We start from the raw sequence: 13867 nt of genomic DNA, 5'->3' as shown, positions 1-13867 counted from the left end.
CAATGACTCATCCACACACTTATCGGGCACCTGCTGTGTGCCGGGCTCCAGGTCCCGTGCACTCGTGGCAGCTCTGTCCTGACCCAGAGCCAAGGGACCCAAGCAGCCCACCCCACCCAGCGCCTGCAAACGTGTCTTCCTGATTGGAGAACAGCCCTCCCCGAGCCAAGGTGGCCTGCTGATGTCACCGTCTGCTGGGGGCGGCCAGACAGGAAGCCCGCCCAGCGCCCGGAGGGAGGGGCCCCAGGCTCATCTCCCAGCCCCCTCAGGACAGTGAGTCCCGTGGCACAGCAGGTCCCACCTGCCTGGCTCCCCTCCACCTGCCCCCCACCCACGGGCCAAGTCATGGCCCTGGGACAGCTGCCGCCCTGCGGGCTCTGCTGAGCTCCAGAGTCTAGGTTTGCGGGGGGGGGGGGGGGGGGGGGGGGGGCGGCAATAGGCCTTGGGCTGCAGGGCAGATGTCCTTCTGATGCCTGGGCCACCAAGTAGAGGCTGGGGGTACCAGCCACGGAAGCTGGCGACAAGGAGCAGGAAATGCTGAATCCGACAGATGCCCGCTCCCCACTGACCTTCACAACGACCTCCACGACCCATTGTACAGAGGGCAGGTTGAGACCAGGGAGTGACATGCTTTCCCAAGGTCACGTGGAGCCAGGAGAGACCCTCCCCACCGGGACCCCAGCCTCCTGGGTGTCCCACGAGTGTTTCTGGCATCTGCATCGTGGAAGATGGAAAGCCTCGACGGGACAGTCCCATGTCCTGGCCCTGGTGTCAGCCGTGATGATTCAAAATCTACAAGCCCCTGAAATGAAGGAGCATTTTTGTTTTCTTGGGTGAGGAATTTATTCAAGCAGTTCCTTTTGGTAGCGAACTTCCAATTATCAAACCAAGATGTTACAAGATCGTGATGTGTGGATGGCAGATGGACGGATGAATAGATGGGCGGATGGGTGAGCGGACAGACAGACGGATGGGGGTATCGATAGAGGGAGGGGTGGGTGGGCGAGGGCCCGGCTGCAGGGAGAGTGGATGGGTGCAGACGTGAGGGCAGGTGTGGACGCAGGAGGGGGAGGAGGGTAAAGGAGGAGAGTGTGGGGACGCAGGAGGAGGGATGGGTCCCCGAATGGCCCTTTCTCCGCCTGAGGGCTGCGGCTCTGAGTCATGGAGGGTGGCTGCAAAGGCGCCCTTCTCCCTGTGAGCCTGTGGCTCTGCGCTGTGAGTCCAGAGCCACACACGCAGGGTGGCTTCTCAATCCCCAAATAAGGTGGACAAAGTCCCCTCTGGCGGCCCAGGGAGCAGGAAGCCGGGTGGGGTGGGGGGCCCTGCCCCCGGGGCTGAAGTCAGTTCCTTCTTTTCTGAACAATGGGCCTGGCCTGATCCTTGTCCTCCCCTGCCTGCTCCACCCAAGCCGCCTCCACCTCTGACAGGGTGCGGGGGCCCTCGGAGCTCAGGGCCCGGGAGCTGGGGTGGAGGCAGCGGGCGGGCAGGAGGGGCTGGGGCCCTGGGTGGCTTGCAGAGCGCTGGCCAGGGAAAGATGCCATCCTTCTGGCCCGGGGCTCCAGCCTGGCCCTGGCCACCTCCCAGGCTCCCTGCAGAGACTGGCCTTCCTGCAGGGGGGACAGGAGAGGCAGGGGAGGCCTTCTGGGAATTTTCCTGTGGCCACCCCCTCCCGGCCCCCACCACGGCCAGACTGCACTGGTTTCCTCCCACAGACCACCAATTGGCAGGAGGCCGGCCGGTCGGGTAGAGTTCCCACCAGCCCTACCCAGATGCCAGGGAAGCATGGAGGGTGGGGAGGGGAAACCGAGTCAGTGTCCCGTGCATGGCTCCTCAGGTCGAATCACCCTGCTGGCTATCTCCTGGGCCTGGGCCGGGGCTCTGCTGCTCGGGAGAGGGGACCCTGCCCCAGTGAGTGTGGGACATAGGACCCCATCCCAAGCTGGGCGAGGCAAAGCCTCCCGCAGGGTGGGGGGCCGGGTGTGGGCGGTCAGCGGGCCTGGCGGGGTCCCGGAGAGTGGCAGTGAGGAGCCCAAGGGTGGCAGCCCCTTTGCCGCCAACCTGGCCCAGAGGGGACCCAGGGGACTGAGGGACACAGCAGAGATATCCTTTGGACGCACCCTGCCGGGAACACAGCAGAGACACAGGCCCTACTCAGGCACAGACGGCGATGCTTCCTGACCGTGGTGGAGTGTGCGAGTGAGAGGGCAGACCTGTCCTGGTGGGCACGTGGGGGACACGCCCTCCATACCTTCCCTCCTGTGTTGTGCACACCCGCACACACGCACGTGTGCAGTGGGGCCTCCAGAGCTGTCCTTCCTCAGGGCTGCCGTGACCGGGGAAGGCCAGGGTCCCTGAGCCCGCCCCAGTGGCCAAGGGGTTCCTGCCCGCCCCCAGCAGGGAGCCACGCTGCCCACAGGGACACGGCCTCCTGTACCTGCTAATCTCCTCTGATCCTGACAACCCCAAGGCAAGGATAGACATGGGGACCTCAGGCAGCCCAGAAGGTGCCCAGAAAGGGGCCCGAGACAGCCCTCACTCCCCGGGCCACCGCACCCCATGCCAGACCCGGAGAGCCCGGGCAGTGTCGCGGGAGGCCCCGCACGGGAGAGCCTCGGCATCTGCCCGGCGTCCCCCAGACCATCATGCGGCTGCAGGCACAGCCCGTTGCTAGGATTAGGGCCCGGATTAGCCCACCAAGTTTCCAGAACCCCGCGTGTCGGGTTCCCGGGTGCCATAGAAACCTGGCTGCACTCAGCGGGCAGGGCGGGCTCCTGGGTGGGGTCTTTCCTGCAAGCTCAAGCCTCAGCCCCTGTCCCAAAGGGCCTGGGGTGCAGGGACGAGGCCAGCCCCAGGCCCGAGCCCCCACCCCCAGCTCTGTGGGGTGCCCTCTTCCTCAGAGCGTGGTGCCCAGGGAAGCCTCGGGTTTCCAGAACCAGCTGCTCTCCAGACACTGCCATGAAAGCGGACAGCTGAGTTATTCTGCGCTTGAGGTGAAAGGCGCGGTGCCGTTTCCTCTCTCCCCACACACTCCGTGATGCAGGCGACCCGTGAGCTGCTTTATGCCGCGGCCCAGAGCGCACCTCGGAACTTCACCCGCCCCAGGCCCAGCCAAGGGCTGCCTCCTCGAAGCCCCTCGTCCCGCCCCCTCTCCCCGCCTGCCTCCTCCCTGGGCCACGCTGCTGAGGCAGCCAGGACACAGGGCCATCGGGGCGGGGGAGGACCTGGGAGTTCCCTCCTACACCAACAGGCTGGCCTGAGGAAGGGGTGCCCACGGTGGGGGTGGGGGCAGCAGGCAGGGCCCCGGCCCTTCCCCAGGCGGGACCCAGCACCTATCTGGGGGCCCTCTCAGCAGCAGGTGTGCCTACAGCCCCTTCACAGGTGTCCCAGTCCGTCACAGCCACGCCGAGTCCTGCCCTGAGCCCCACCTGCGCCCTGCTGGGCGGGCTGTGCCCGCTGCCACTCCCCCTCCATCCTGGCAGGTGCTCGGCGCCGACCTGGGAGCCGCCCTGGGCTCCTGTGGTCCTCGGCAAGTGCTCTCGGCTCCACCATCAGCCCTGCTTCAGGATCCAGCCTCCCTCCTCGGCACCCCACTTCTCCCAGCTTACACCCTGGACCCCTTCAGTCTGTTCACACAGCAACCAGAGGGTCCTGCAGCTCCTAAGCCAGACCCTCCACTAAGCCCTTGCCTCAAAGAAAAAGCCACATCCTTCCAGACCTTCCTGGAACCTCACTGGTCCAGTCCCCCTGCCGTCCCTGACGGTACTCCAGGCCACCCTTCCTCGCCCATGCTGCCTCCTCACCACACTGGCTCCTCACCACTGGCCGGAGACGCCATACTGCTGCCGTGCACACTCTCACCCCAGAAGTCTGTGGGGGTACCTGGTTAGAGTTGGAGGGATGGGTGAATGGGGTGGATGGGGTGGATGATGGATAGACAGAGAGACAGATGGATGAAGTCGTGGAAGGGTGGATGGATGGTGGGTGGATGGATGTAGGGAGGGAGGGAGGGAGGGAGGGAGGGATGAGGAGTAGGTTGGTGGATGATGGATGGATGCACGGTTGGGAGGTTGATTGACGCATGATGGTAGACGGATGGATGAAGAAAGGGTGGGTGGGATAGAAGGATGGAGGATGGATGTATGAAGGATGGAAGGAGTGGTGCATGGATGGAGGGACGATAGATGGCTGGATGGTGGATGGATGGAGGGGGAAGGATATGGGGAGGGATGATGGGTAGGTTGGTGGATGATGGATGGATGCATGGATGGATGGATGGATGATGGATGGATGGTTGGATGGATGATGGATGGATGCATGGATGGATGGATGGATGGATGATGCATGGATGGATGGATGGATGGATGGATGGATGATGGACGGATGGTTGGATGGATGATGGATGGATGATGGATGGATGGTTGGATGGATGGATGATGGATGGATGGTTGGATGGATGGATGATGGATGGATGGTTGGATGGATGGATGCATGGATGGATGCATGGATGGATGGATGGATGATGGATGGATGGTTGGATGGATGATGGATGGATGCATGGATGGATGGATGGATGGATGATGGACGGATGGTTGGATGGATGGATGATGGATGGATGGTTGGATGGATGGATGATGGTTGGATGGATGGATGGATGGATGGATGCATGGATGGATGGATGGATGATGGATGGATGGATGGTTGGATGGATGGATGATGGATGGATGGTTGGATGGATGGATGATGGTTGGATGGATGGATGGATGCATGGATGGATGCATGGATGGATGGATGGATGATGGATGGATGGTTGGATGGATGATGGATGGATGCATGGATGGATGGATGGATGATGGATGGATGATGGACGGATGGTTGGATGGATGATGGATGGATGATGGATGGATGGTTGGATGGATGATGGATGGATGCATGGATGGATGGATGGATGATGGATGGATGATGGATGGATGGATGGATGGATGATGGATGGATGATGGACGGATGGTTGGATGGATGATGGATGGATGATGGATGGATGGTTGGATGGATGGATGATGGATAGAGTGATGGATAGATGGTGATGGGTGGATGGAGGGAGGGGTGCATGGGTGCATCTTACTCTAGCCTCTTGGCCCTGACCTCCCACTGCCATCATCTCAGCTCCCTTGTCTCCAGCTGCACACCCACCCCTGGGTTCTGAGCCTCCAGAAGCTGCCCATGGTGGGCCACTCAGAACACTCTCTCTCTGAACGTTCCACTCTCACCCACATGGATAGACCCAACCCTTCAAATGATGGAGACCCGTCCTGTGTGTCATTCCCCAAACTCCAGATCCTGCACCACCGGCATTCCACAGTCTGCTTCTAAGATAAACAGCCAGACTTTCATGGAGACAGGGCCTCCACCCCTGAGCTCACAGGACCCCCTTATCCTCTGAGTCCCACCTGAGGGCTCACCACCTGCTCTTTCCCGACAGGGCTCAGCCCAAGTATCCCCGGGCTGCACTGCACCTCCTCATTGGCTCAGGTAAATGGCCAGCACAGGGCTGGGTCCCGGTCCCATGCCTTCTGGCCTCTTGGCATTGCCCTCCCCGCCCCCGCCCAGTTACACTGCATGTGCATAGGGTCCCCACCTGGGTGTCTGGCGATGAGAGAGAACGAGGTCACATGGGGTACCCAGGGGTGTAGGCGTGTTGGTGAGGGTAGCGGTATGCCATGCATCTAGGCCAGCTGCCCCTGCTCCTGGCACCCAGGGAGCTTGTCTGGCCTGCGGCCAGGGCTCCAGGACTCCTTGGGCCCCTCTTTCCTCGCTCTCTTGTCTAAGCCCCCCGCATCCCAACCCCCGTCTTCTGATTCCTCCTGACCCCCCTCCACTAGCACCCCTCCCACTCCACCTGTGCCAGAGAGGGGCTCACTTCCCCCCACCTCCGGGCGAGCCCGTGCACCGAGTGCTGGGAGCACAGTTAGGCCGGCTTCGGGGGCGCTAGGTGCTCCCTGTCTTGGATGAGAAGTCTACACTCGCTGCCACCTGCCCACTCTTCCCCCAGCCCCACTAGGATACAGATGCACCAATCACAAGGACAGGTGAGACCGGGGTCCTCGGGTGGGAGGCCGCGACATCAGTGGAAGGTGGAGGAAGGCATCTGTGCAGCCCCTCCCCTGCTTCCCAGCCAGGAGAAGCCCCTCAGCGAGGACCACAAGACCCCAGGCCCAGAGACCAAGGCCTCTGAGAGATGCATGCTGGGGAAGAGCGGGGGCACCAGGGATCCATCCCCCAGCCTTCCTGGGCTCAAGCCCCTGGGAGAGGGAGGGAAGGAGCGCCCGGGGAGGAAGGGAGAGGTGGGGGGGAGGGGCATCCCGAGGTCGCTCAGTTCTGCGGCTCCCGCCCCTGCTGAGGGCCGTGGGGGTCTACCCCTCCCCAGTGCTGACCTGTGGCTTGGGGCCCTGCTGGCCACGCAGCAGGACCGAGGGGCGGCTCCTCCTGGCCTTGCCCTGAGCGAGCTTCCCCGAGGGGCGATGCCAGCCCGGCCCCAGGCACAGCCGGCCTCCGTGGCCCCAGTGCCCTCCCCCAGGAGCCCCTGGCTGGCACTGCAGAGCATTCGAAAGCGACGCCTTCAGGGATGGGGGGCCGGAGCTGAGCGGGATCATTTTCTTTCTTTCTTCCTTCCTTTCTTTATTTCTTCTTTCTTTCTTTCTTTCTTTCTTTCTTTCTTTCTTTCCTTCTTTCTTCCTTCCTTTCTTTCTTTCTTTCTTTCTTTCTTTCTTTCTTTTCTTCTTTCCTTCTTTCTCTTTTTACTAAACTGCAAAACCCAAACTGAGAAAACAAAGCGATTAGTTTCTGGTCAGAACAGCGGGCCCCACAAGGACGGGGGGCGCCCCGCTCACTGGGCGCTTCGACCGACGACCGCCGTGCAGGAAAACAGCCGAATCGCGGACACAAACAGGAAGAGGCTGGTTCTACCCACGAGCAGGGGCTGGGCTGGGGTCCCCGTGCGGCTGGGTGGGCTGCCCAGGTTTTGAAGGAAGCCGGCAGTGGGGCCCCGGCCTCGGGCCTGGCAGGGGGGCACCCCACTGTGTCCGACGAAGGTGGGCTCTTGGCACACGGCCCACGGGCTGCTGCGGGGGCTCAGCCGCCTCCCACCCCAGAGCTTGTGAGTTTATGCAGGGGCTCCTCGTGCGGGCAAGTGTGGCGGGATTCGCGGTCTGCAGAGCCAGCATAGGTCCCCGAAAGGCTGACTGTCCCCACAGCCCCTCTCAAAGCCCCGTGGAAACATGGGCTGGGGTCCCCGTGGCAGGGACAGCATGCCAGGCGGAGGTGCTGGGGCCTGTCAGACGCACCTCGCTCAAGGCTCAGCATGTGGCAGGAGCTCCGACATGGACATGGAGGACCAGGTGGTTCTGAAGCGGCCCTGAGTGGGGACAACCGAATAGATGTGCCATCGCAGCCCCTGGGGGAGGTTCTGAATCTGGGTCAGGGGCTGGTGCCACACGAGTGTGAGGCCGGGCGCATCTCCAGATGTCTGTTACCCCTCAACTCAAAGGTTCAAACACAAACGAGGCCATTCCGACAAGAGATTCGGCCTTGAGGCTCATAGACCCCACGGCTCAGGGCAAGTCCTGTGGGGGCCTGAGAGCCAGGGTCCCCTCCAGGCCCAGGCAAGGCTGGTGAGCCACTGGGACCTCCAGGCTCACCTGTGGAGACAGGGGTTCCTGCGGCTTCCAGAAGGCCCTGAGCCGGGGAGCAGGGCTTCTGGATCTGCTAATGGGCTGAGGGGTACGATGGCCCCTGTGCCCTCACCAGGCTGTCCCCAGAGCACCTGGCCGCCCATTAGTTAGATGCCCGACCCCCTTCTCAAATCTCTGGGTCAGAGCCTGGTGGGGCACCCTAAATCTCCCTGGGCTGGGGACCCTGATTCCACCCTGGTGATACTGGGGGAAGAGGAATCTCTCTCAGTCAGATTCTGGAGACAGGGGTCTTTATTATTTTATTTATTTTTATTTTTTAATGTTTATTTATTTTTGAGAGAGAGAGAGAGAGAGAGGGAGAGTGAGCTGGGGAGGGGCAGAGGGACGGCGGGGAGACCCAGAATCTGAAGCAGGCTCCAGGCTCTAAGCTGTCAGCACAGAGCCTGACTCGAGGCTCAAACCCACAAACCATGAGATCATGACCTGAGCTGAAGTCGGACGCTTAACCGACTGAACCATCCAGGCACCCCAGTGAGGGTCTTTAAAACCAGGGTCAAATAACAGGAATGTTCTCAAACAGAAGGACAGAAAGGGGTGTAGCCAGTCAGATGTGAGAGCACGTCCTAGGGACACCCTACGAAAGCCCCACGGCACTGACAGAGGGCTGAGGTCTAGCTCGGGAGGGGGCGGGAAACGAAATCTGGTAAAATCGACCCACCGGTTTGTGCAAATAACCTAAAACTTCAGAGAAAAGAACATGACGAATCTAGAACAACAGCTTATGACCCAAGAAGCCCTTTCGACAAAGGGACAAAGAGGGAACATCTCCAAAACCATTCCGGGGTAGCCCGTCGGTAATTAGAAAGGAGGTTAGAGGGAAAACGTATGTCCACACGGAACCCTGCACACGGATGTTTCCGGCAGCTTTACTCACAACTGCCAGAACTTGCAAACAACGGAGATGCCCTTCTGAAGGTCGACGGATAAAGTGTGGGACATCGGGGGGACGGGACAGGGCTCCACGCCGGTAAGAAGTGGGCTCCCGAGCCATGAAAAGTCGCGGAGGAGATGTAAACGTGTGTTACTAAGTGAGAGAAGCCAGTCGGAGGAGACAGTACGGAGAGGGACCCTGGACATCAGCGGTGGACTTTGGTGAATGTGTATCACTTCTTCCTCACTCGCAGCTAGTGCAGGATGTTAATAACAGGGGACCGTGCCCGCGTGGCGGGGGAGGGGTTTAAGGAAATTCTCCGTAAATGCCCTACGATTTTCCTAGAAACCTAAGCTGGTCTCATCCTCGTCCGAGGCTCTTTGTGACCGTTCTGTGATGCACATGCATCACAGCTCCTTTTACGGAGCGCCCACTGTTTACAATCCCCGCCCCGTGTGAACCCCGCTCCTACTGTGTCCGCCTAGCACCCAGGGAGACCGAGGCACAGAAAAGCTAAGCGACATGCCAGGGATTGAACTCAGACCTGGCTGCACCCAAGCCCAGGCTCTGTGACGTCTGTTCTCCGTCGTCCTTGCCTTGGGACCCCTTTACGTTCCTCAGCATTACTGGGGACCCCAAAGAGCTTGTGGGTTGTAGGGTTGTCGCTGCTCGGATTCACCACGAAGAAGTTAAAACTAAGACACGGGCTTGACTTTTCATAGTTACATTTCAGAAGTTACAAAAACATTTCAAATACGTTAAAAGTCACAACAATAATCATAAACTGCGTCAATTATTTTTTTACACAAAACAACTACAGTTTCCGAAACAAAAGCAATTTGGTAGGAAGAGAGGCATTGCTCCACACTTCGCCTATCTCTGTGGCAAACCGGGGACCGACCCCGGCCGAGCATCGGCGCCGCGGCCTGCGGTCCCCGCGCACCGCGAGTCGGAGCCTGCGGCTGCCGGGAGGAGGCGTATGCATCGCCACGGCCTTCTCAGATGCGCGCGGATTTTGTCTCTGATGCGACACCAAACCTCCACGTGTGGCGGTTCCTTTAGGGAGACATGCAACCTGGGACGTGTGGCCCCACGACGGGGCCCCCCGCCCCCGGGCGCCGTGAGGACAGGCGAGCGCAGCGTGGTGCCCGGGACTGGAACAGAAGGAGCCCGAGAACGGATACTCGGTGACATCCCAGCGGGGCGGAAGCTGGATCGCGGACCCGCGCCAGCCCCGTGATGGCTGGAGGTGTCGGCAGGGGGCACCGGGGTTCGGGAGCACCCACCCCCACCCCCCGCCCCGCCACCTTTGTGACCTGTCTGCCAGTCTGGAAGCGTTCCACGGGAAGGGCTTAATGCCGGGAAACGCGCTGGTCCGTCTTCTGGTTCCCAGGCACCGGCTCCCCGAAGTCCTGCTCTTCGCCTCGCAGCTGCAGTGTGATCCCTGACGACAAAGTCCGCCAGCCGCTTTCCTCCAGGCCGTGGGATCGCCGCTCTTCGCCGAGGCTGCGGCGGGCTAGTATCTGTCCCGTGTGGCCAGTGCGTGCATCCCGCGCAGGACACGGAAGACGTCCCGCTGGCCCAGGGAGAGCTCGTGGAACCGTAAGGCCTGAGCTTCCTCAAGGACGGTCCCAAGTGCAACTGGGTGCGGCCGAGGCCCTAGCCCCGGGGCTCCTGCTCCGAGCACACCCCACGGCCTGGGGGACCCCGCTCCAGCCCCGGCCCTGAACCCAGCCCAGCTGACCTCCCTGTGTAAGCCGTCCGGGTGGGAAAGCTGCCTCCTCTGTCCCCACCGCACCCTCCTCCCAATTCAAGTCTCCTTCTGGGTCTCTCCTCTTCCAGGGAGTCCTCCCCGACCGGCCTGGCCTAGAGGAACCTAGAGCTCCTTCACAGCCCGAACAGTCCCGGCTGCCCCCAACGAGGGTGTGAATGTCCCCCGGGAGCCCCCCCCCCCGCCCCAGGACTCCCTCAGCTTTGCCAGCCGCCTATCGCCTCGTTATCGGGGCTGGCAGTGCCTCCTGAGGCCCCCCTCGCGGGCCTGTTGATGTCCCATAAGCCCCATACCTCAGCCCTGGCAGCAGTGGGACCCCGTGGGTTCCGGGAATTCTCCTGACCCCCTGGTGAACCGCTGAGAGCAAAGCCTTCGTCTCTCTGCTAATTACAGACGGGGTGGGGGGGTGGGGGGGTGGCTCCGTGTGGCGATGGACCCGCCCCAGGCTGCTGCCCATGCCCAGCGTGCCGTCACTGGCTTCCTAAAATGTCACTGGGAATTAGACCTCAAATCCCAGGCTGGCAGGAGGAGTTTCCATGGAGCTCACAGTGGGCAGGAATTACCAGGATTAAGGGTCCTGAGCCCCCCAGGGGTCTTACTGGGAGGCCCCAGGGTGGTGCTCTCCAGCGGGGAGCCCCCAGGCCTGGAGAGGGGTCGAAGTCTCCACCCCACGGCAGCCCCTTTCTGGTCCGGGAAGCTGGCGTCCAGCCGGGCCTGGAAGCGGTTCTCGCCAGGCAGTGCCGGCCGACGTCCGCCACCCGCGGGACGGGAACACGCAGAGGGCTTGCCCCTCGTCACCGAGCTGCAGGGCATCTCCCAGACACGCAGGCCCCGACCTGTGTGATGCAAGCAGATGGGGCCCAGCCCCGGTGGGAGGGCCCTGGTCCAGCCCCGGGAACAGATGTGGCCCTGCCTCAGCCCGCAGCCGGCACGGGAGGGCCGGCCTGGCCCAGGCGTCACCTCCACGACTCCGGCGGAGACCTGCCTGCCCCGTGACACAGAGGAGAGGGGAGCCTGGGCGCGGGGACACGCGCCTCCCTCCCACTGCCTCCGAGCTGCTGGCGCCATTTCCCCGGGGGTGGAGGGGCCAGAGCATCTCCCAGCCGGGCGCCTTGAGTGACCCGGAGTTTCCCGGCTCTCCTGCTCCTGACTTGGTCTCCTCTGGACCTCGCAGAGCCTGCGTCCCAGGAGGTTGAGATTATCCAGGAGGGTGTGCCCAGAGGGCTGCGGGAGCAGCCCCCGGCCCCCTCTACGCCATGAGCTGGGGAAATGTGATGGTAATTCTCACTCGGCACGAGAGGGGTCCGGGAGGACCCAGGAGAACCGGGTTCTGTTCACCTCTGTGCCCATGGCAGGATGTCACCCAAGATTGGAAGTGAGGCTCGCCCGGCGGGGGCTGGAGAGCTGAACTCATCCCCCAATCACAGAGGCCCGCAGGCCTGCCCTGGAATTGCAGGTTGGCCCACGGAGGGGTGCAGGGCTGGTGCCTGGGGGCCCTGGCTTGGGGACAGCTGTCCCCTGGCCTCAGGACAACACCAGGGGAGACTTGCTGACCCTGGACTTGCAACTGGGGACCCATCTCTGAGGCTGCCTGGCCGGGGGCAGGAAGGGAGTGAAGCTGCCTCCTGCACCTGTCCCTGGTCCGAGCCGAGTCCGGGGCTGGCCCGAAGAGACGGGCCCACAAACATGTCTCGCCTCGGCCCAGGGTGTCAGGAGGACCGAGCCCGCCCCTCAGCCTCAGGGGCGTGGGGAGGGTAGTCGCGGCCGGCCCGTGAGCCCTGTTATTCTCTGCAGCCCGTAATTATGTAATCGGCTCATTAAACGCCTTGTTAGCTGTCAGTCTCTCCCTGCAGACGGTGAGCTCCCGGGGACAGGCAGCTTGCCAGCGTGCACGGCGATGCCCAGCGCATGCCTGATGCAGGGCACTGGGGAGCCACTGACGGCCGTCGATGGGTGTCTGCCCTTCTCGGGTGACCATCTGTAAGATGGGGACAGGGTCTCCTCGTCTGGGGAGTGACTGCTAGCACAGATGTCCTCAGGGGGCACGGAGTGGCCCCCAACCGGTAGAAACTTCTGGGTGAAGGCTGCCACGTACTGAGTAAGACTGACCACACGACGGACGTCGGGAGGCGTGAGGTCAGAGAGGTGGGGGTTTCCAACGCCCAGAGCTCTGGCTGGAGCAGCCACACGGCGGGGACAGTCATTCCTTGAGATGGGGAGCCTGGGGGGAAGCCCACACCTGGAACTGGGCAGACGTGGGATCCATACTCCCAACCACGGGCCAGTGGAGTCAGGGGTCCACGTTCGGGGGTTTTTGGGATGGGTGTGATCACTGGAGGTGTGGTCCGGAGGCCCTCGGCCCAGTGCAGGAGCCCAAGGAAGGGAGGGGAGAAGATACCCAGGTCGGGAAAAAACATAGCAACACTGGACGAAAGGGAGACAACAAAGCAAAACAAAACAGAACAAACACCAAAACACCAAAAAGACAAGGAAACTGGACCCGTGGCCACAGGAGCCGAGGGGAAAGCATGTGGAGTAAAGAATGTCTTCCGTGGTCTGTGGGGCCCCGTGGTTTCCGGTGAGAAGTAGTTGATATTCGGTTCATTGGTTCCTATGGGACAAAGACTTGTTTTCTCCTTTCAAGATTTCCCTTCTTAATTTCCATTTCCATCGGGGTGCCTGGGGGGCTCAGTCAGTTAAGCCTCTGACTCTTGGTTTGGGCTCAGGTCATGATCTCACGGTTCATGGGTTCGAGCCCCTGCTCTCTCTCTTTCTCTCTCAAATTAAAAAAAAAAAAAACAATTTAATTTACATCTCCATCAACTTGACATAGACATGCCTAAACCTGATTTTCTTCCAATTTATCCAAGTTGGTTTTCACTGAACCTCTTTTTTTTTTCAATTTGCTTTTTTAAGTCTATTTATTTATTTTGAAAGAGAGAGAAAGCATGTGAGCAGGGGAGGGGCAGAGAGGGAGAGAATCCCAAGCAGGCTCTGCACGGCCAGCTCCGAGCCTGACTCAGGGCTCAAACTCACAAATCCATGAGATCATGACCTGAGCCAAAATCAAGAGTCAGACACTCAACCAACTGAGCCACCCAGGCACCCCCGGTTTCACGGAACTTTTTGGATGTGTTTTTTTTTTTTTTTTAATGTTTATTTATTTTTGCGAGAGAGAGAGAGAGAGAGAGAGAGTGAGAGAGAGAGACAGAGTGTAGGCAGAGCAGGGACAGAGAGAGAGGGAGACACAGACCCTGAAGCAGGCTCCAAGCGTTGAGCTGTCAGCACAGAGCCAGATGCGGGGCTTGAACCCATGAACTGCAAGGTCATGCACTGAGCCACCCAGGTGCCCCAAATGTGTTCCAACCGACTGAGCTACCCAGGTGTCCCAAATGTGTTGAGTTTTTAATCGATGTTGGAAATTTTTAGTCTTTATTTCTTCAATATTTTTTCTTCCCATTCTCCCACCCCTGCCCTTCT

This window comes from Panthera tigris, chromosome D1, assembly GCF_018350195.1.
Source record: "Panthera tigris isolate Pti1 chromosome D1, P.tigris_Pti1_mat1.1, whole genome shotgun sequence".
Classification (NCBI taxonomy): Eukaryota; Metazoa; Chordata; class Mammalia; order Carnivora; family Felidae; genus Panthera; species Panthera tigris.
Note: the sequence above shows the minus strand (reverse complement) of the source record.